This window comes from Lactuca sativa, chromosome 9 (assembly GCF_002870075.4).
Source record: "Lactuca sativa cultivar Salinas chromosome 9, Lsat_Salinas_v11, whole genome shotgun sequence".
NCBI lineage: Eukaryota > Viridiplantae > Streptophyta > Magnoliopsida > Asterales > Asteraceae > Lactuca > Lactuca sativa.
Genome location: NC_056631.2, coordinates 21,088,122 through 21,112,102, shown reverse-complemented (window position 1 = coordinate 21,112,102; position 23,981 = coordinate 21,088,122). Strand labels below are relative to the sequence as shown.

At 34.1% G+C, this 23,981-nt stretch overlaps 1 long non-coding RNA gene across 2 annotated transcripts; it reads left to right on the top strand.

Moving 5' to 3' along the window:
• The first annotated feature begins 485 nt into the window (after positions 1 to 485).
• LOC122195985 (uncharacterized) lies at positions 486 to 10,394 on the top strand. 2 transcript variants are annotated; one of them, XR_008226306.1, is made up of 4 exons: positions 486 to 738; positions 1,845 to 2,081; positions 8,836 to 9,960; positions 10,047 to 10,394. It is a non-coding gene; the product is annotated as an uncharacterized LOC122195985 (long non-coding RNA). The 2 variants fall into 2 exon arrangements; XR_008226305.1 differs by lacking the exons at positions 8,836 to 9,960; positions 10,047 to 10,394 and adding an exon at positions 2,171 to 2,427.
• The last annotated feature ends 13,587 nt before the right edge of the window (positions 10,395 to 23,981 follow it).

Genomic DNA, 23,981 nt, shown 5'->3' with positions numbered 1-23,981 from the left:
TGACTTTGACACATGTCATTCTCTCATAAAATTAGCCACATGTAATTTTGTCATAATTTTGAGATATATATTTATTTTCCACTTGTCATTGTTTCAATTTATTATTAATTTAGTTTCTATAAATTAAACCTACCATAATGACTATTAATTTTAAATTTTAAATTTTAAATTTTAAATTCAATTTCAAATAAATTTACAATTTAAACCTTTATGTTTAACATTTTGTTATAATTAACTCGTTTAGTACACTTAATACATAATTTTAATTAGTTTATTTTTTGCATGTTTTTTTCTCATAATTTTCACTTATTTCAATTTCAAATTCAAATAAAATTTCTATTTAATCGTTCGAACTTAACATTTTGTTTTAATCAACCCGTATAATATACGGGTTTCACAACTAGTATATAATAAAAACCTCTTTAAGGCCACGTGTCATTTTTATAAACCATTCCTGCGACACGTGGCATTTTATGAGACTTTCTAATTTTTTTTTTTCCCGCTTATGGATTTTCCTCCTCAATCGGGTGTTTCTTCGATCCAAAAAATCAGGAATACATCTTCAGAATCTTCAATCAAATCTTGCCCAAATTTCGATCAATTGAATCGCTCTACAATTTAACTTCAAAATCCTATAGAACCTACTTTTTCTCCATCTCCATCTCAACATTCGAGGCAAACCAGTTGCCTGTGGCTAGCCCTTCCCTCCCCTTCACATTCACCGTAACCTCGATTCAGGTATGCTTCATGGTCAATGGCCCTAAGTTACCATCTACAAACCTTGCTTCATCCTCATTGTTTCTTTGAAATGTATCTGACATTGAAATTCAAATTTTGATAACACTTTCATCTCTTCTCTCTCTCTCTCTCTCTCTCTCTCTCTCTCTCTCTAATCCTATACAGATTTTGATTCTTTCTTATATCCATTGATACCTGTTAACTTTTCATTCGTAATATCAACAGAGGACGATTTTTGAAAGAAAAAAAATATGTTCTATTTCCTCTATAAATTAACAGATCTTCTGTAAAGAGAGGTAAAATCATATCGTTTAGGGTTCGAGGTTTCAGATCTTCTTTACCAAGTGTGACTAATATGTTGATTTTTTTTTATTTAGCTTAGAGGTAACGCTCACCAACACAAACTGCCGATACCTTCTCATCATGAACCCCTTTTGTCATCGTTTTTTTCTTCTTACATGGATTTTTTCTTGGATCCGGTTCTAGACCATGGTTTCACCATCGGGTCTCTATCTCTCTTTATAAAAAATTTCTAACAGGGTTCTTTCTCTTGAAATATCTCTATTTTAGTAACCAGGTTTGTGTATATGTATGGTGTTCAATTCCCTTTTCATGACGTTTAGTGAATTACTGAAAATCCTTGGTAGAGTTGTTGAACATTTCATGAACATTCTTTTACTTACTGTTGTTGTATGATTGATTGTTGTACGTTTGATTTTTGGCTGTACTAGAAGCAAAAAATATTAGTCAAGGGTCGTGCAATTAAGTTATCATTTACCATTTGATTCTAATGATCTTCATTTTTGTATGAATTCAACTAATATATGGTCAATCAAAACTAGGAGAATGCAGCAAAAGGGAAGTGAATTTGTTTTAAGTATAGGGTTTCTTGGTAGATTTTGGGCGAAACTGCTGTTTTTTTGTAGATGACCAAAATGTTCTAATTGGATCTATTTGAACTAAAATTTTTTGTTTTTAGTATTTGGTTTTGGTTGTAACTTCTAATTAATTTTTATGCCGCCTATGAAGTGCTTCAAATGGTCATCTCATCGAGTTGTCACCTATTGTTCTTTACTTATTACAATTTTACTTTATACACATTATAGGTTCTGGTCAACAGAAGTTTTTAGAAGCTTCAGTTGTAGCTTATGTATCTGATAACCCCATAACGATATAGAAAGAGTTACCAATTGAAGATGCAATTAAAGGTTTTATTCCTTCTACTTCATATAAGATGAAGCTTTCTACCGTTATGGGATACACTAACAGGGGCAAAATATTATACATTCTAGATCATGAAGCAACTATTTATTTTATGTCTAATATTCAAGGAAAATATCCAGGTATAATAATTATTTGATTTTTTTATGCATTAAATTTATAGCCAATAAACGATTTTGGACTTTTCTTGGTTGGATCTTGAATATTACAGGTGTATCAACAGTTGATTGGTGCAGCATGTAATTTGAAGCGTCCAAAATCCAAGATTTTTATATCATTTATTGATAAATCAGAGCATATATGTTATTGCTTAATACAGTCAAACAGTTTCTGATCGAGTCCCTTATTATCACATTCCATTCCTCGAAAAGCTTAACCAAAATTCCCAACTTTTCAAATTTATTATACCAAGTATGCCCCTCTTTTATACCTTCATGCCAATCTTTAAAATAGTATAGATTAACCGAACTCTCAATCCCTTATTATCACATTCCAATCCTTAAAAAAAAGACCAAAATGCACTTTAATTAACTAAGCATATGTTTTTATACAGGGACAATTCTGTTCATTTATTCAAACATGGACTATACATTTGATCTATTATTACTTTATAAAGCTAAATAATAACATGATTGTCTCTTTGTTTAAGGCATGTTTTTACAATATATGTATTTTTAATATATACTCCCATAATAGTTTGGTAGACATGAAACCAAAAAATGTTTTCTAATATTTGTCCAGTACATTAATAATTATTAAGAAAATTATTATGAAAGTAACTTATAATCACTTACTTAGCCAACAATCTAACATTATCTTCCACCATTATAATTTATTAATTGAATATTAATAACAGACTTATTCTTTTGTTGATATAAGAGATTTCTATCAATTCATTCTCCAAGTTTTACATAATTAAAAAAAGATTAGCTAGCTAGGTGTTATATTACTCATTCAACAAACTGCTGCACTTTCTCCCATTTGATTGACAAAAAAGACTATTTTACCCTTTGTTGTTTGTTATTTTCCTAATATCAGTAAATGGTTGCTATCAGCCTTACTAAAAATATTAACATTATACATGTATTTACAAAAACATACACAATTTGAAGAGGCCTCGTGCATCAAAAATTATACCAGAAGCTCCCCGTCTTTTTTCCTTTAAAAGATTCATTTCTAATTTGGTCATTTGACCATTTTTTTTACATTTTTCGTCATTTCAACCGCATATTTGGTTTAATTTGGTCAATTAGGCCATTTAGACAAATTATGCGTTTTTTTAAGCACAAACCATTTATGATAATTTTGTTAAACACGGACCAGTTATGCATTATTTTTTTATATAAGGACCATTTTTGTACATTTATTAAATTAGGGACCATTCGTACAACTATTTTGTTTAGCAGAAGGACTATTCCTATAATTTTTACACAGGGACAATTAACTTTTATTTAGCAATGTATTTATATAATAAAAAGTATAATGTTATATTAGACATAAAAATGAAAGTATGTTGCTATTTAGTACATTTAGCCCATGATTCAGCTAAATCCACTAAATATCAATTTACTTTCATATTTATGTCCAATTTAGCATCATACTTATTATTATACAAAGTACATTTCTAATTAAAGGTTCTAATGTTTTGGTCATTTGTAGCACTTATTACGAAACACAAAAGTACTTTGTAATTATATGAAAAATTGATAACAAAAAGTAGAAGTTTTTCGGTGAAAATGATCATTTTTATGTTTTTGGTCAATTTGGTTTTTTCACCATTTTTATTTATTTTAATCATTTCTCGATGAATTAAAACTGAATAAAGAACGTTATAATGATATGAAACTCTTAAAGCAATAAGTATACTTTTTTTAGAAATGACAATTTTAACCTTTTTGGTCAATTTGTTTATTTTGTTCTTTTTGGTTATTTGGACCACTTAAAAATGAAAAAAATATACCGTACACGGTTACGAAACACTTAAAGCAGAAAAGTAAAATTTTTTAGTCAAAATAATCTTTTTGGTCATTCTTACTATTTTTTTCTTTTTCTTAATTCTACCCACTTAAAATGAAAAATAATGTATTTTGATTACCTTATGTTTTGGATTGTTAGTACAACATTAGGGTATTTTGTGTACGGTTGTGGTTGTTGTCATGTCTACCAAAATTTTATGGTTATTACTTGGTTCCATCATAAAATGTCGATTTACAAACAATAAAATTGGTTGACAGTCGGTTATTTTTAAAATTAGGTTGCAATAAAATGAGGGGTTATTTATTTTTTAAAAATTAATATCATATTGGTTGATGGGTTGTTTCTTTTAAAATTAGGTTTCTATTTAATCAAACCATATTAGGGGTTGTTTGTTAAAAGTAGGTTGCTATTTTATGCACTTAATTTTTTTTGTGCTTTAAAGTATGTTGCTATAAAGTGGAAAAGGTAAAGCAAAAAAATGTAGGTTGCTCTTTTATGCATTTAACTTGCTGATCGTGCTTTATAGTTTATTCAAAGTTGTTTTGTTACAAAATTATATTTTCAATCATTTTACAATTCTTCGAAGTCTGAAAGGTAAATATTATTATTCCTTTGTCATGAAAATGTCAATGTTTTTTCTTTTTTTAAAATTCAATGTGTTAAATTTTAGTATTTTACTCAACTCATATTCTTAGGTAAAAATGTTTAATTGTCTGTTGAATTTCTTTTTTATTTTCTAAACATTCAAAAAGTTATTCTTTCATTTATACAGAACAAGATATATGATGAGTTTATGTTCGGTTCACTCAATTGTTAGACTTCTTAATGCTCAGTGTGAGCCAATAACTTTTTATACATTTATGATTATTAATTACGATTTTTAAAGTTTTTATGTTATTTTAACTTGTCACCCGTGTGATACACGTGTTATAACCTAGTATATATATATATATATATATATATATATATATATATATATATATATATATATAGAGAGAGAGAGAGAGAGAGAGAGAGAGAGATAAGTTTATGTATTCTAACTGCCTAGATGTAGGGTTGATTGTGAACTAATTAAAATTTAAAAATAATCAATTAATTATTTATTTATTTAAGGGTGTAATAGTAATCTTTGTTATATTTAATTATGGTAGAAAATTAAAATATTAATTATCGACAAAAGTTCAAAAATGGACCCTGTGCTTTACAAAAAGTAGCGACTTAATGATATCTTTCATTAGGGTAACACCATTGGTCGCTAACGTTTCCAAATCCGACACAGATGGTCCCTCGGTTTAATGTCGTTAAGTTATCTTCGTTTGAGAGGGGGCATTTTCGTCCTTTTCGCTTGTTTCCAAACCACAAGGACCTTCTGAATGCTTCTTGGAACTTACTAATCCCTACACCCTCCTCCTCCACATCCGTTCATCTTTCCCTCTAAAAAGCTCCATGTTGTCGTCGCCGTTATCACAACCACCATGGTCGGACATTACGACAGCCACTTGCATTCCAACTACCACTCACCACTCCTGCATTCTCAACGATTCACTTCCCACTGATGTTGCATTCTCCGTTGTTATTATCTCACATCGGCCGAAACTACTTATGGTAGTAATGATTGTGAATGTTATTTTAATGAATTTTTGTGATGTTTTTTTTGTTAGATTATTATGTAAAAAAGTCCAAAATACCAATTAAATTTTCAATAATTTTTATAATATAACGATTTATGTAAGAAAAAACAAGTGACATCATGTTGTAGAAGTTAATCCCTTAACATAGCTTTTAATAATTTATTAAAACAAAAAAGACAAAAGGATCTTGCTCAACTAGCTTTATATGTGTTTTCCACTTTTAATCAAAGCACAAACCCTTCTAATTTTATTTTTTATTTATATTATATAAAATGTTAGATGAAGTTTTGAAGTGTTATATTTTGTTTAATCCAACTTTCAACATGTGTCATCTCCACATACTGTTGATGCATTGTTAGAAGGTATGATGAGATGCTTTTTGGAGAGGAAGATTGACAACAAGTTGTCAGCATTAACACCTGACAATTGTTCAACAAATGATGTCATCGTTGAAAAGCTTTTAGGTACGCTTACTACTTCATCACTAATTTTGAAGGGGAGATTATTTCATATGTGATGTTGTACACACATAATTAATCTTATTGTGCAAGATGGATTTTCTGTGATTGGGAGTGCAATTGAGAATGTTAGGAATAGTATCTCATTTTGGACAAGTTCTCCTAAAAGAATACAAGATTTTAGACTTTTTTTTGTAACATCCCGGAATATCAAGAGTAAAGTGAAGGGCTAAAAGAGTAAATTGGAAAGGGCAACTCGGCGAGTCCACGAGTGGACTCGGCGAGTAGGGTCGCGATTTTGGTCGCGTGTTAAGTGGCCGACTCGGCGAGTCGGCGACTGGACTCGGTGAGTTGGCGCTGAGTGGAGAAAACCCTAATTTCGGAGGATGAGCCCTATATAAAGGACATTATATCCTCTCCCCAGCGTCCTTACCTTCCCTTGAAGTCCAGAAAACCCTAGAAATGCGATTGTGAAGGTTTTGAGTGCAATTGAGCCTTGGAGAAGAGAATTGGAGGAAGATTTTGGAGAGTTAGGAGGCTTGGAGCAAGGGGCTTTGCTTAGATTCGGATTTCATTGCTGTTGGGGCTTCCTTTTGAGGTATTATCTCATTCTTGGGCTGTTATTCTTCTAGATTCATTATTCTTGGAATGTATGAGAGGTTTAGCTTGTGGTATCTTGAGTTTGAAGAGTAGATCTGAGGTTGCTACCTCAGATCTGGAGTGGAGGAGGTCTAAAGTGCATTAAAGTCCCTGTTCTTGAGTGATTAGTGAAGCCATCATGTCCCAAACCCTATCCCTAAAGTGTAAAATGCCTATATCTCTTTGGATTCACGTAAAGTTTGCCACTTTACGTGAGGGATGGGTTGTAGGAGGCTAGATCTACGTTTTGGATCAATTGCATGGCCTAGAAGGTTCTGTTTGGGATGAGATCTAGAGGCACTCGGCGAGTCACAAAGGTGTACTCGGCGAGTTGCTTGAAGATGGTCTGGAACTCGGCAAGTAGGTTGAAGATAGCCTTAGACTCGACGAGTCTGTTCTTGGACTCGGCAAGTTTGGTCGTGAGGTCCAAGTTTCTTCTAGTTGAGCTGTGACTCGGTGAGTCGAGTAAGAAAGGACTCAGAGTTGCTGGACTCGACGAGTCTTGGGGTGACTCGGCGAGTTAAGTCGCGGATGGGGGAGATTCTATGTGTGTAGACTCGGCGAGTCATTGGGATGACTCGGCGAGTAGAGTCAGTCAGGGGTTGACTTTGGCCAAGGGTTGACCAGTTATTTTCCAGGGGCATTTTGGTAATTGTTGAATATTGTTTTGAGTTCAGTGTCTTGGTGTTGGCCAGTGTTGGAGATCGTATCAATGGTTGGAGTAGCTTGGGTTTATCTGTTCAGTCGGCAATTTCGAGGTGAGTTATCCTCACTATATCAACAGGGTCTAAGGCACTAAGGCCGACCCTTTATCGGATTGAGATCCGGGTATTTGTTGTTATGATATTGCTTTGATATGTTGCATCCTGGTAGCTAGGATGGTATATGCTAATGACCGGTTAGGTCGGTATCCTGGTTAGGATGATGATATGTTGTGTGATCTGTTTGATCAGTTTGTTGACTGTGAATTGTTATATGATTGTATGTTTATGTGCACATGGATGTTTGGACTGGAGTTGGGTTGAGGCGGGTCTTGCTTTGTGCTATAGGTATGGGTGTTCGTTTGGATGGATCAGTTTGATCCGATCCAATCAAGTAAATCCAAATGGATTTCGGTTTTCAAAACATGGATCCGAATAGTCCAAACTACGTTCAAATCCGATCCGATCCAACCAAATTACAGTTCGGTTGGATCGGTTTTTTCAATTCGGTTTTTAAGAACCAAGACATTTTAAATAATTTATAATTTAAATATTAGCTAACTCTTTAAAAGTAACTAAATAAAACTTTTTAGCTATGAATTATAATTTATAAACAACTATTAAGAAAAATTAGCTATAGTTTAATCTTTCATTGACAAAAAACTTTTCATAAGTATATATTAAAGTACTATCTTGGTTGAAAGATTCTAATAATTAAAAAAATAATTTAGTAAATTTATAAATGATTAAAGATATATATTAAAAAATAAATAATAAGTTGTTATTCGGTTTTTTTGGACTATTCGGTTCTTATTTTATAAACCAAAACCAATCCGAAATCCAAAAATAATAATTCGGTCTAGCTTAAAACCAATCCAAAAATCCAAATATCCGAACCAAATAGTCCAATCCAAATTGTCCGATTGGACAATTCGGTTTTAACCAAATAATGAACAGCCCTAGCTATAGGCCAAGATACCCAGGGCGGACCGGTTGTCCCGAAGGCCCAGCGAGCGGTCCGGATAGGCTGTAGGCCCCGAGAGGGCGGACCAGACGTGCCGAGGCTCGGAGAGTGGACCAGGTCGACTGAAGGCCCGGTGCGGGCGAACCAGTCACACTGTAGACTCAGAGAGTGGACCAGGTGGATTGAAGGCCCGGTGCGGGCGGACCAATCACACTGCAGACTCGATGTATATGGCTAGACTCGGAGAGTGGACTAGGTGGATTGAAGGCCCGGTGCGGGCGGACCAATCACACTGCAGACTCGATGTATATGGTTAGACTCGGAGGGTGGACCAGGTGGACTGTTGGCCGGTGCGGCGGACCAGTCACACAGTAGACCCGAAGTGCATGGCTGTTCTGTGATCGGATATGATATGGCATGTTATGTGTGTATGGTATATGTGGTTGGTATTTTGGGGATATCTCACTAAGTTTTCGGGCTTACAGTCGTGGTTTTATGTTTTTCAGGTTCTTCAGGAGACCGTGGCAAGGCGAAAGCGTGATCGTACCGCTCCTCATGTTTATGTTGTGATGTGATTCTGGGAATACTTTAATTTAATTGTATTGAAAACCTTTTTGTAATGATTTAATGAAATCGGGTTGTTTTTGAAAAGTTTAAATTGGTTGAAATTTTTCGGTCGTTACATTTTTCTAGACAAGCAGGTGTTAATTGCCAAAATGAGTTACTTCTTGATTGCAAAACAAGGTGGAATTCCATTTATATGATGTTAAGTGTTGCTTTGGAGTATAGAGAAGTTTTTAATCGTTTGAGCAAAAAGGAGAAACATTATGTTTGCTTGCCTAGTGAAGATGAATGGAATATGGCATCAGAGGTTTGTGAAAAGTTGAAATTGTTCTATCATGTGACAGAAAAATTTTCTAGTACAAAATATCCCACATTAAACATTTTCTTCCCTCTAATTTGTGAGATGAAACTATCTTTGTTGAGTTGGAAAGTATCTGATAATGAAGTTATTAAGTCAATGGCATCAACTATGTTAACCAAATTTGAGAAGTATCGGAATGTAATACATAATGTTATGAGTGTAGCAATTGTCTTGGATCCCAGGTATAAGTTAAATTTGATCAATTATTTCTTTCTCAAGTTATATGGGGAAGGAACAAGAAGTGAGATTATGCAAATACGTGACATAATTACTGAGTTGTTTGAAGAGTATAAAAAGAAACATGATGCCAAATGAGGAGCTTCTTGGAAACGACAAAGTGCAACTAACGTCTCGGAGGGAGGGGGTTCTACTTCTAGCAAATCAACATGGGAGTTAGATTTCGAGACTATGCTTTCTGAGGATGATGGATTTAAAAAAACTGAGTTGGATGATTATTTAGCTGAGAAGTTGTTACCAAATGAGGAGGGTTTTGACATATTGATGTGGTGGAAGTGTAATGGCTCCAAGTTTCCTATATTACAGAAGATTGCTAGAGATGTGTTAGCCATTCCAATTTCTACCGTTGCTTCAAAATCAACATTTAGCATGAGCGGGAATAAGGTGACAAAACAACGTAATCGTCTCAAATCGAAAACAGTCGGGACGTTAATGTGTAGCTAAAGTTGGTTACAGAAGGAAATTCAAGGTAAAATTTTAATAAATATATAAATTAGTATATTATACATGCTTATAAATATTACTTTTTCTAACTATAAGTTTTATGCGTTTCAGGTAAAAATCAAGACGAATCAAAGACGGTTGCATATGATGATGATGTTGAATAATTTTTCAAATTAAACACAAGAAACAAAGAGAACCAAAGACTTGAAGTTTCTTTTGTATAAGTTTGTTTTCTTTTTGATGCTTATTAAACCTTATCATTGCCATTTTAATGCTTGTTAAACTTTATGAATGATGTAAACACAATCTAATTATGACCTTTGGTTTTGATATTTTATTAATCTTGAAATTGTTTTTTGCGTTAATTGATTCTAGTATGTTAGTAGATTGAGGATGGGTTGGGGATGGGTCGGGGATGGACCGGGGATAAGCCCAAAATCTAAAGGGTATGAGATTCAATTCCCCGCATTCGTTGGGTATGGGGATGGGGATGAGGTTACGAACTCGGGGATGGGGACAAGGATGGTAAAACCCGCCTCTTATCCGCCCCATTTCCATCCCTAATAAGTATTTGAAATCTGGCATTAACATCAAATTCACTATATGAGATCTTGCTTAGAAATCATATTCCTATAAACCAAAATTCTATAAAATATAAATAATAACATTAATTAGAGTGAATACCTCATAATTTGATTTTGTAACTTCCAATTGCCATCTATATAATGTGTCGTGATTGTCATATAACCTTTCTTTTGGTTACTTGCAGTCCACATATCAGACATGAGAGCAATCCTACTATTGTTTTTCTTCAAAACATTTCAAGATATAACATTTTTTATTCTCGTATATCTTCGTTATATCATCTTTGATTGTAGGACGACAAGGCACCTTAAATAAAGGTTGAAGACTTTCTGTATACTTTTGAAAACCGTAATGTTCAACAATGGAGAGTGGATAATCATGAATTATAATCATCTTTGCTAGTTCTTCTCTAGATACTTTAGCATCAAAGGAATATTTACTCATATAAGATAAACCATCTGCAGTTTTTTGCCCTTGAACTAATATATGTTGCCTAATGTCCCTTGTATTTTTCCTAGGGCATATTCTGTAATGATCTTTTAAATATGTTGTTCGATCATTTGATCTACCGGTTAGTTGTTTATTGCAGCCTTTGCACTTCGCCCATCTACGAACACCATCAACATAAATCGGATCAAAATGGTTCCACGCAATGGATTTCAACTTTCTTTTGGTATGCTCGGTGGCCGTATCATTTTCTACAAGCTTTGGTTCTTTATCGTCTTCATTTTCATCGTCATGGCGGGTTGTTTATCATTTCCTAAATTAGCCATAAAAAACTACAACAAGAAATCGTAACACTTTGTAAGTTGTCACTAAGATCTATTAGAGACCCAAACAAAAAAAAAAACAATCTGAATAAATATTCTATAAACACATATACAATGAGAAGTATAAAAAAACATAGATAAACATGTCTTGTATAAACAAAAAAACAATCCCATACATCTAAGTATTTTGTAGGGTCTATATACAAAAAAAAAAAAACAAAACAAAAAAATCATGCATTTATCGGTAGGTCTACGAATTTATTCACTAACTTGTAAGAAACTAATATAATCGAACGACATACCTGAAGCGATACTGAGAAAGGAGTTGTGGGTATAAATCGCCAAGAAGACAATGCCGTCACATGTGCTCAGCGACTAAATATTGCCGAATGAATTTCTTATGTTGTACGTATACGTGGAATGTGGTCTGCCAAATTGAAATTGGGTCAATTAATTGGGCCTACTTAAAATACTTAATATCCATAATAAACTAATACATATAATCTTAAACGAATAACAGTAATTAAATTACTAATCAATGTATATATGTAGGGACGAGAATTTGGCCCGAAAACCTGAACCGAACCGAATTAGACCCGAATAAGCAATTCGATTCGGTTTTCGGGTATCTATATATAAGGCTTATTTGGTTTTCGGTTTATTCGGTCCGGGTTACCCGAATAAGGGCTTATTCGGTCCAAAAGGACCGAACCGAATATGAAAAGTCACATTTTTTTCCTAACACGATTACTTATTCGGTCTTCTTTTCTATCGATCGTTACCCAACAAAACTCACGTAATACACCAAAAAAAATCAACGAAATCAAATTCGATCATCCGTATTACACTAAATCGACAGTATCGTATTAGTTATTGCACCAAATCGACGAGTCGACAGCCTTACTCTTTGATCGATTGAGGTTTTTCTCATCCTTGCGACATTACTCTTTGATCGACGATTGCGGCTGCTGCCCCTGCGACTTGCAATAACCTGGACTCATTGATTGATCATCACTAGTTCAAAGTTCAAACTTCAAAGTCCATTCACGATAAAAAAAAGTCGGCCCTTGCGTCTGGAAAAAATAATCGTTTCCTCATCCTTGTTTTCTAGTTTCTAGTGTGATCAAACTTCATTCAAGTCATGGAAAATTGAGTTCCAAATCAAGAAACTCAAGTAAGAATTTATATCTTAATCTACTACTCAATCTTTCAATGTGGTATTATGTATGTTACTCATTGAAATTTGAATGTGTTAATCTACTACTCAATCTTTTAATTTGTTTCTTTAAAATATTTGTTATGAAATCATAAGCTACAAAAGTCATACAAAATACAATATTTATAATCACATTCTAAATGTTATTTGGGTTATTCGGCATCTTAATCATCTTGTACATGTTATTTGGGTTATTCGGGTCGGAACTGAACCGAACCGAATAATACCCGAACCGAACCGAACCCGTATTGCTTATTTGATTCGGTTTTCGGTTCATACAATTACCCTTATTCGGTTTTCGGTTTATTCGGATCCGGGTCGGTTCGATTCGGTTCCGACCTGAATAACATCCCTATATATATGGGTATAATATAACCGGGGACGGAGCGGGTTGGGGAATAGGATACCCGGTCCCGTCCCCATCCCCAATTTTTTCTAAATGGGGATCCCCGGCCCCATACCCGTTACTCAGTTTTGCGGGGAATACCCATCCCCGATCGGGGCGGGTCAACCGGGTTTCCCAATGGGTCGGGTCAAATTTCCATGCCTAACTCCCACAAATTGTTTGGGGCAGGCAATACACATGTGTCACGCTACTATTTGATCCTCTCTCTTCATGATAGACTACAGTGGCAGACGCTTATAGGGGCTAGAAGGGGCCATGGCCTCCTCGGTTTTCAGCCTCCTAATACCTGAAATATATATAGTTTTTTTATAAAATGAGTCCAATAATCATTATATTTTGCTATTTGCTCATTTGGCCCCTTATGAGATTATGTAACGTAAGTTACAAAATTTTGTTATTAACCCGTAAAATTATTCCGAAAATCACTGATTAAATCAAAAGAATCTTGATAAAATCAAAAGAAACCATATGATATTAGGAAACTAATTAAGCTAATAAACAATCTCTTAAACTCTATAAAACAAAAGAAAAAAATCGAATCAGAGATATAAAATTCTTAACTCAAAGATTTGAGTTTAAGAAAACAATAAAGACCAAGAAATTTTGACGCCGGAAACGTCAAAATCTCACCGGAATAACACCGTCGCCCACCGCCCAACTGCATCTCCAACACCGGTCTCTCTCGCCGATCGTCGGACCGGTGCTTCTTCGTCGCCGGACGTGGCTTCTCCGCTTCGATCTCTTTTCTCCGTCGTGTGATGGTGCCGGAAAAATAGTGAATGCTCTTCTTCCGATACCCTCTTGACCTCTTCGATCTCCTCTCCACAATGGTAAACATGTATTTTTTCCCCTCTCGTTTCTCTCTCTTTAACCCTCTTTGGCTTTTACTCTCTTTCTCTTTCTTTATGCTGAAAACATGAGAGATGATGGATGATGGTGGAGTGTAAAATTGGTGTATACTACATAGACTAGACTAAATGATAACATTAGTGTATAGTACATAGACTAGACTTAATGATAATATATATATATATATATATATATATATATATATATATATATATATATATATATATATATATATACTAGGTTATAACCCGTGGAAATCACGGTTGGTGATTTGTAAGATGTTGTAATAAAAATTTAAAAAAAGTAATTTCTATTTGTGTTATCCGGAAAAAGAAAAATAAAATTTAAGTACGATGTTATAGTAAACAATTAAAAGGAAGTATGTTGCTATTTTTTTTGTTATAGCATTTTGCTTTTTTTTTAATGATTACTATACGTTGTACTTTTCAAATCAAAAGTATGATACTACTTCTTGCAATTAGGATATTATAACAAATAATGCCTAAATAAGAAAGCCCCTAAAAGTACAATGTTTAAATATGAAAAACAAAAAAACAAAATTAGGATGGTGCAACGTATAAATAAATGATAGACCGTTGCTATATATTTCTTGCCTTTTTTATTACAACATTCCACTTTTATTTCGTCATATTACAACATTGTATTTTAAAAATTTATCCAATGTAGAAACACCATCCAAAATACAGTAATTTTTATTGCGATAATGGGGTAGCTCTGTCAAATTACAAAAATTCTTTGAAGTAAAATAACACTAAAGTACAACGCTATAATTAACCATGCACAAGATCCATAGAGTTACCATTTCACACCATAAAGATTAACCTAATAAATACTCAACATGCTTACTTTGTAAGTTGTAATAATGGGTTAACCAAGACAACTCAAATTTGATAATTGTTTTACCAATGAGAGATTGAATACCCATTAAACTTGATCACATAGTCTTAATGCTGAAACAATACGATGTATTGTATGTCTAAAATAAAGTGAAAAAATGGAATTGAATCTATTGTATATATGTATGATTATGTGATATTTAGGTTTAATAGTTTGGTATACATATGATGAGTGATAAAGTTCTTAATTCATAAGTTATAGTTTTTGTAGTAATTTTAATTTGTGCATGGAAATGTATTTAGATGAATTTGTATGATTTTCTATTTAGAAGTATATTTTGGTATAATGAATTTGTGCACGGAAAAAATTGAACAAAAAAGTAGGATGCAATAATGGAAAAAAGTATGATGTTATATTGTGTATGTATTTGTATGCAATTTGGAAACTACAATGTTATAATAGAAACCGTATTATTTTTGTATATGTAATATCTGTAAATTCTATTCATATTGTAATTCTGCAGGCTATATATGGGGTTTAGTTGGACGATACTCTTCTACGTGATGGCGGATGTTATGGGCTTAGGACATGGAGGTGACAGAGCCGGGGATCCACCACCTCCCAGAGGCTTTGGACGTGGTCAACACGAACAGGATGGTAAGTCTTATTATGATATAGTTGTTAGATATTTTTATCCATTTATTATAAGCTATCGTGACTAATATTTTTAATTATATTTTTCAGCCGAGCTCTCTAAGAAAAGAAGAGGCCTAGCAAAAAACATTCAACTATCAAAGATAATACGGGCAAACAAGGGAAAGCCTGTAGATTTGGATTTCGATAGGGAGCTGACATATTCCCCTGTCGGGAACCATGGTAATTGGTTTACCCATGAGATTGGGAAGTATATATGGATGAACATCCCTTTGAACGTATCTGGTTGGGACAATGTTTCCCCCGCTTTAAGGAATGCCACAGTGGTTCATTTAAAGGTAACTTGGACAATATTTTAAATTTAGTTCTAATTGGTATTTAACTAACTAACTTTTTTGTATTTGTAGAATAAGTTTGATTTAGATAAGGTTAACTTGGATCCCGAGCGTGCTCAGTTGTTGCAGAGCATTGATGCGACTTTGCAAAGAATTTATAGAGGCCGGAAAAATAAAGCGCATACTTATTTTGAGAATGTCGGGGGGCTTACAGATATCCCAAGGGCATTAGCCAACCCCCCGATGGTATGTCACGTGAAAATTGGACACAAGCAGTCGAGCATTTTCAAACTCCTGAATTTCTAAAGCGTTCGGCGTCAAACAAAGGAGTCCGTGCACAACAACAAGTTGTAAACAGAGGGGGATCGTGCTCGTATAGCAATGCATGTTTCAAAGAAGTAAGCTATGATATGTTTAATTGTTTATTTAAATTATAATTAATCTAATTTTTAATGTTAAATAGGACATTGCTCGAATCGAAGCATTTCGTAAGGCCAATACTGATCGCCATGGGGTGTTTAGTAGTCCTACAGTCGAGCAACAATACGTAAGTGGTTAATTTGTATTTTCATATAAGTACTTATATCGTCAAGGGGTAGTTAGTAATCTAATTTTTATTATATTTTTTTATTTTTTGAAAATACAGAATGTTTTACTCTTTGAGATTAGTCAACAAACTCAAGCTTCTTCTGAAGCCAACGGTCTAACACCGAAGGATACACAAAATTGTTTTGAAAAAATATTGGGTGTTCGACGTGGCCATATCAGAGGCATCAGGCGTAAACCTTCCACGGTTGTGTCGATGTACGATCAGGAACAACCACTAACACAACCACCACCACAATCACAGGTGACAAGACTATTTAAATTTGGTAATTGTTTAAAATGTTGGTAATTGTGGGTTTAGTAATAGTTTCAAATTTTGGTAATTGTTAGTTTGATAGTAGTTTATATATTGGTAATTGTTAGTTTTGTTATAGTTTGATATATTGGTATTTTATAGCTTGGTAATTGTTAGTTTGGTTATAGTTTGATATATGGAATGTATATTTTGTATATAGAATGTTATAATGCAAGTTTAACTTATAAGACTATGTTGTTTTATTTGTAGTTGTAAATGCTTCAAACAATGTTAAAAGATCCGGCATGTAGTGCTGCGCTTGAAGATTGGTTTCGTTCGTTGCCACAACGAAATGAAACTGGAGGAAACGAGGAGAGCGATGATGACGAGTAGATAGTTGTAGGATTTTTTTATGTTTTATCTGTGCAAGTATTTTAGACTAGTATTTTTGTTATTTTGTTATATGTTAAATCGGACGAGTATTTTAAACGGATACTGTATTAATATTTTGGAATTGAATGATGTAGGATTAGATTAATTAATATCATACCAGTTTTTTTCAATTTTATTGTGAAATATATATATATATATATATATATATATATATATATATATATATATATATATATATATATATATAAACACCAATACCGGCGACGCCTTTAGTGGCGACGGTCGGTTATTACCGGCGACGGGTCTTTAGCGGCGACATACAAGTATTAGCGGCGACACGTCTTTAGCGACGACAGACAAGTATTAGCGGCGACAACTCGATCAATAGCGACGAGACATCAACGTCGACGTTTTAGCGACGACACGTCGCCACTAATAGTATTAGCGGCGACAAGTCCCACTTTTAGCGACGACACTTGTCGCCGGTAATACTCTAGTTTCTTGTAGTGTGATTAAAAATATTGGTTGCAACTTACAATTATTTAGAATAGCTCTCCACCATTGACATATTCCAAAACTGTAAATCTTGCTTTATGAGCTAAAATAGGCATCAGATAAAATAAATCAATGTGATAAGTTGTATGATGAATGGAGGTTCATATTTTCACATAGGCATAATGCTTAATCTCCATGTGTAATAAAACCACTTGCAAATAGAATTCCTAAGAAACTATTGTGGGTATCTTTTCTTTTCTGTATAATGAATCGTAGGTAATTAAATATTTAAATTGGGTGATTCATCAATAGGGTTCTCATGTGACTGAGAATCCATAATATTTTAGAAATTAAGTCTTAATAAGAGATACATGATAATTAGCTTTTACATGTAGAATTTCGATTATGTAAGTCGTGGAATACGTTCTTTTCTTGCTTTGTGATGCTATATTGTGTATGTTCCTAACAATAAATCAATTATTAATTTCTATTTATAATAAAACTAATAAATGACTCAATTTATGATACATATCATTAAAGTTTTTCTCAAGAATACTCCATTCCTTTCCAAACCAATAACCTGTGGTGACAATTTTTTTTTGATTTATATGAAAATTACACAACCAATAACTTCTTGTGATTAATCCAAAAACCAAAATCCAATTTTTTTTATTTATATGAAAAGTACACAACCAATAACTTATTGTGATTAATCCAAAAACCAAAATCCATCATCGACTATTGTCATTACAGAAAAAAAAATCTCCAAAATTAAAACCTAGGCATCCAGTTTTGTTCCACAAAAAATAACGAAATTAGAACTACATACACATAAAAAAATCAAAACAAAACATAAATACCTTGCATGAGGAACCATTATGGGGAGCCTACTCGAATCATGGTCTTCGTAACCAATTTTACCTTAAAAACATTTATGAAAAAACCACAACCTAGAAGAAGATGGAATAACTCAATTTTGCATATCAAGAATGACAAATTCATATCAAACTGAAATAGAAAACAATAACTAATTAATTAATGAGAAACAATAAACTTTACATTATGTAGAACAATTATGTGGTCATTGCAGGCGAGGCTTCGAATATCTTCCCTGTCTAATATGTAGTTGAAGAGTAAGATAAATGATAACGATATTAGTGGCGAAGAATAAGAGCAGCAACGTCGTAGGAGTGGTGGTGACGAGGGAGATATTGATCTTGAATTTCAAAATCACGGATTATATTAGCAATTTGGTTTTCAAAAGAGATGGGCAAAATTTTGGGAGATATTGTCGTGATTAGGGATAACCGATGAATCAAATTAAAAGAGATAATCAAGGAATCTTTTAAAATGTAACTAAATTATCCGAAATCTTTTAATTTCAATTTCAATTATAAATATATTAATACGGAAATTAATTATTAATTAATTGCCAAATATATCTTTAAAATTGTTTTGGGCGGGAAAATAAAAAGAAGTTGGACGTAACCTGAATGTAAAAAATGGACATGTGGCATGGGAAAGATTCTTTTATTATATACTAGGTGTAAGACCCATGTATTACATGAGTTTATTTAAAAAAAAATTAAACATAAAATTTTAACAATTTGAATTTAAAAGAAAAATCTTTTAAATTATTAAAATTAATGAAACTTTAATGTATTAGATACATTACATATATAAACCCTTTTTAATAAATACCTTACATATATATTATCTTACATATTAAATGTGGAATTTTAATTTGATAAAATGAAAAATACAATAAAACGACAAGTGGAAAATAGAGAATTTAAAAATGTTAGAAAATGTCATGTGTTCAAATGAAGGAGAAGAGGACATGTGGCCAAAAAAACTTTCATTTATTATAATAGACTAGTTTATAACCCGTGGGAACCACGGTTATAGAATTAATTAAACTTTTAAAATAAAAACGAAATTATTAATAAATTATTTTAAATAAATTATTAATTAAAAGATTTTTTTTATCTATATAATTTTAATCATCGATTTAAATAAATATGTGATATTATATCACTTTATTATTTGTATTAAATTTATTTTAATTTTTATTCTAATGTTATTAATTTAATGTAATTAGAATGAGAAATTTAAAATTTGAAATTTGAAATGGAGAATCAATAGGTTCACAAATGACATGCATTAATTAATAAATATAATATGGTGAGACATGACAAAAGAAGAATAAAATATGCATTAATTAGGGGGCTAATAAGATGACACATGTCAAAAGGAGAATAAAACTATTCTTTTATTAGATAGGGAGACTAGTTTAAGTTTATAACCCGTGATAACCATGGTTATAAAATTAATTAAACTTTCGTATTAAAAAATCAAAGTTATTAATCAATTATTTTAAATAAATTATTACTTAAGAGATATTTTTTTAGTTATATAAAATTATAATCGTTGATTTAAATAAATACGTGGAGTTATATCATTTTATAATTATACAATATATTAAAGTTCTCAGACCTTAGCTACAGTATTGTGTAGTCTCTTTTGTCAAATTTAGTCCTTCTACTATGTTGTAGTTGCTGTTGGGGTTTGCCATCTTTTTAACTCCTTTCTTACTGTGGCTAAGGGATTTGCAGAATTGGTCCACAACTTTACATATTTTTATTGGTCAAGGATTTTGCCACAAGAGTTTGTCAAATTGTCAATTTAGTCCATGAACATTCATCTGCATTGTTCCGTTGATATGTCTCATTTTTTCCTTCCCTCTTCATTATTCGTCGGTGCTACGTGTCCTCCCTATGATGCACCGTCTCTACGATACAATACCGGTACTCCACGTATTATCACCCAGTAACTCCATAGACATCCACATGTCCATCGCTACATATCAAAAGCTTCCATCAGCTCCAAAACCCACCGTCTCTCTCTAAAAGCATCGAAATAGAAGAAGAACTGTTCCACCTCCGCTTCTCCTCTAAGGTCTGCTTTCTCTCTCAACAGTACCTGACCAGGATACTGTAGCTTCGGTAACTTACTTCCACCGTGGTTAGCATTAGAAGATATCCCGATCCTTCCACCGTCTTCCTTTATCTCCCACCGCTTCTTCATCTCCATCCTCCCACAAGGTTTCTCTTAGCAGATCCTCTATTCGTACACCGATGAGGAGCACGAACGCAACAGATCAAGGAAGTGGGGAGGATGGTTTCATGGTGGCGAATCTGTTGAGTAGAGGAGTAGTTGACCTCCGGTCGCCCCTTTGTGGTGTACTCTTCGTCTGGTAGAGAGATGGAAAAAGAGAAACACGGAAATACATAAGGGCGCTCCGTTTCTTCTACATCGAACTCATACTCCTTATTGCTTGCTTCTCTGTCGCATGTTCCCCCGCTTCCCACCACCCCTATAGATCGATTTCACCATTTCTCTTTGTCTTCTCTATTTGTACCATATTCAATCCCTAAATCGATTGTCACTTGCAACTGTGGAAAGAAAAAAGAGAACGGATGGAGACGGTGCTGACCACCAAAGAGGGCAGCAGTGGCGTCCGGTCGGAGATGTCGAGGAATCGACATACAAGAAGAATCATCAAGGTAAACATAGCTTCAAAAATCCCCAATTAAAAACCCTATCGACTCCTGCATCTGGGTTCTTGAAAAATTCCATTTATCGGAGGCTCGGGGTTCACGTCGGACTTTCCAGAGCAGCGTAAGACTCCTTATCCGATATCGTGTTTTAGGTGGACAGCATCCCCGGGTAAAGCATATTTTCAATCCTTTATCAATTTGATTATTTTTCTTTTCTAAATTCCTACAATTGTCTGCATCAGTCTCGATTGTTAACCTAATAATATTTTAGGCTTTATTTTGTATTGGGTTTTATGATTGGGCCTTTTCGCTAGGAAACCCTAATTAGCTTGTCTATATATTATGTCTTTCCTTTTCATTGTATTTGTACTTCTCTTTGATAATAATATGAAACCCTAACTGTTATATGTATTTCATTTGTTAGTTTACATGGTATCAGAGCTCGGTTGATTATCTGTAGTTTTTCGTTTTTTTGGGGGGCGATTACTGTTCATCGACATTGTTCATCGGAGTTACTGTTCATCGCGAGGTTACTGTTCATCGATTACTATTCATCGACACTGTTCATCGTGCGGTTACTGTTCACGGTTACTATTCATCAACACTATTCACGTGTACTGTTCATTGTCACCATTTGCAATTTTGGGGTATGCCTTTTTTGCTCGTTTCTGTATTTGGTTTGGTTTGATTTGTTCGTTTGTCGGTTTTGAGGGTTTCGTTTTCGTCTAGCTTTGTTGATTTCGAGATCTTGATCATTTTTTGCTACTACTCGTATTTACTATTTGACTGATATTGAAATATGGCCCCAAGAGATGATTCTCTTCAGTCCATTAGTATTCAACTTGATGGCAAAAACTATGCCTATTGGAGTTATGTTATGAAAAATTTCTTGCAGGGCAAGACTATGTGGGGGATTGTTATAGTTGACAAGAAGAAACCAACAGACGAGAAGGCCGCTAATTATGAAACCTTACTGGATTCATGGGAGACTGATAACTCCAAGATCATTACTTGGATTAATAATTCTGTCATCCAGTCTATTGGTACTCAGTTGGCGAAGTATGACACGGCAAAGGAGGTTTGGGATCACTTGGCTAGGTTGTATACTCAGTCTAACTTTGCAAAGCAGTATCAGTTAGAGTTTGATATTCGAGCCCTCCAACAGAACAATCTTAGTGTTCAGGAATTTTATGCAGCTATGTCGGATTTGTGGGATCAGTTAGCTCTTACAGAACCTGATGTGTTGAAGGCTTTTAAGCCTTATATTGATAGAAGGGAAGAGCAACGTTTGGTTCAGTTCTTGATGGCATTACGTTCAGATTTTGAAGGTCTGCGTGGATCAATCTTGCATCGTACACCTCTTCCCACTGTTGATTCGGTTGTTCACGAGTTAATCGCTGAAGAAACTCGTATCAAGTCCCATGTTGACAAAGCTCCCAAGACAGCCACTCCTGCTGTCTTTGCTGTTTCACAACGACCCCAATCTTCAAACCAAAATCGTCCCAGAGTTGCATTTGATGAGTGTGCTTTCTGTAAGAAGAAAAACCATTGGAAGGCAAATTGTCCTTTACTGACAAGCAAGGGAAATCAACAGCAACAACAAACAAGATCACCAGCATACTCTCAGTCTTCACAGCAGAACAAGTCTTCTGGACATTCACGTCCCTCTTTTTCATCTTTTAGGCCAACACAGTACGCTGCTGCTACACCTTTAGTTGAGAATGAAACAAATTTCACACCACCATCAGCCTTGGATCCACAAATTGTTGAGCGGTTCAGACAATTCTTAGCTACCAATCCAACTGCCATGTCAGCTTCCATGTCTCATTCAGGTCTGTCTTCATCCAACACGTCAGGTATTCCTTCATCCTTGTGGATATTGGATTCTGGTGCATCTCATCACATGTCACCACATTTTTCATCTTTTGCTTCATTATCTTCTCGTACACCTGTCTCTGTTATGTCTGCTAGCGCTACACCCATGTCAGTAGAGGGTGTTGGTTCTATTGTCACTCCTTATATATCTTTAACAGATGTGTATTACATTCCTACACTTGCTTTGAATCTTGCATCGGTCAGTCAGTTTTGTAAATCTGGTTGTTAGGTCTTCTTTTCTGATTCATTCTGCTGTGTACAGGACATTCGGTCTCGGAGGGTGATTGGGATAGGCCGTAGACTTTGGGAGCTTTATGTCTTGGAGCAGCTACATGTTGCTGATGTTGCTGCATCTAGTGTCGATTTGTCGTCTTTTCGTTTAAACCCTTCATCGTCTCCTTTTTATCTTTGGCATTCTCGTTTGGGACATGTTTCAGCGTCTCGTTTACAGTTTTTGGTTTCCACTGGTGTGTTAGGCTCTTTGAAATTTTGATGATATTTCTGATTGTTGTGGTTGTAAACTGGGAAAATTTTCTGCTTTACCGTTTAATAAAAGTGTCACTCGTTCTGTTGATCCCTTTGATATTGTGCATTCTGATGTGTGGGGTCCCTCTCTGATAACCTCCAAGTCAGGAGCTAACTATTATGTTTCATTCATTGATGATTACACTCGTTATACGTGGGTTTATTTTATGAAGCGCAGGTCTGACTTTTTCACTATATATAGTGAATTCAGAGCTATTGTCAAGACTCAACACTCTGCTGTCATAAAATGTTTTCGATGTGATCTGGGAGGAGAATTTACCTCCAATGATTTTAAACAATTATTGGCATCTGATGGCACTATACACCAATCATCTTGTACAGACACTCCTCAGCAAAATGGTGTTGCAGAAAGAAAACATCGACATCTCCTAGAAACTGCTAGATCCTTACTACTCTCTGCTCAAGTTCCCAATATGTTTTGGGGAGAAGCTGTTCATACCGCTACTTATGTTATTAATCGCATTCCTACTGCGTACACTTCAGGGAAGTCTCCTTATGAAATGTTGTTTGGACAACTCCCAGATTATTCTTCATTACGAGTGTTTAGGTGTACATGTTTTGTCTTGAAGCCTCATGTAAAGAGAGATAAGTTGTCTTCAAAATCAGCTCTTTGTGTTTTTCTGGGATATGGTATTGGTCAGAAAGGTTATCGGTGCTATGATC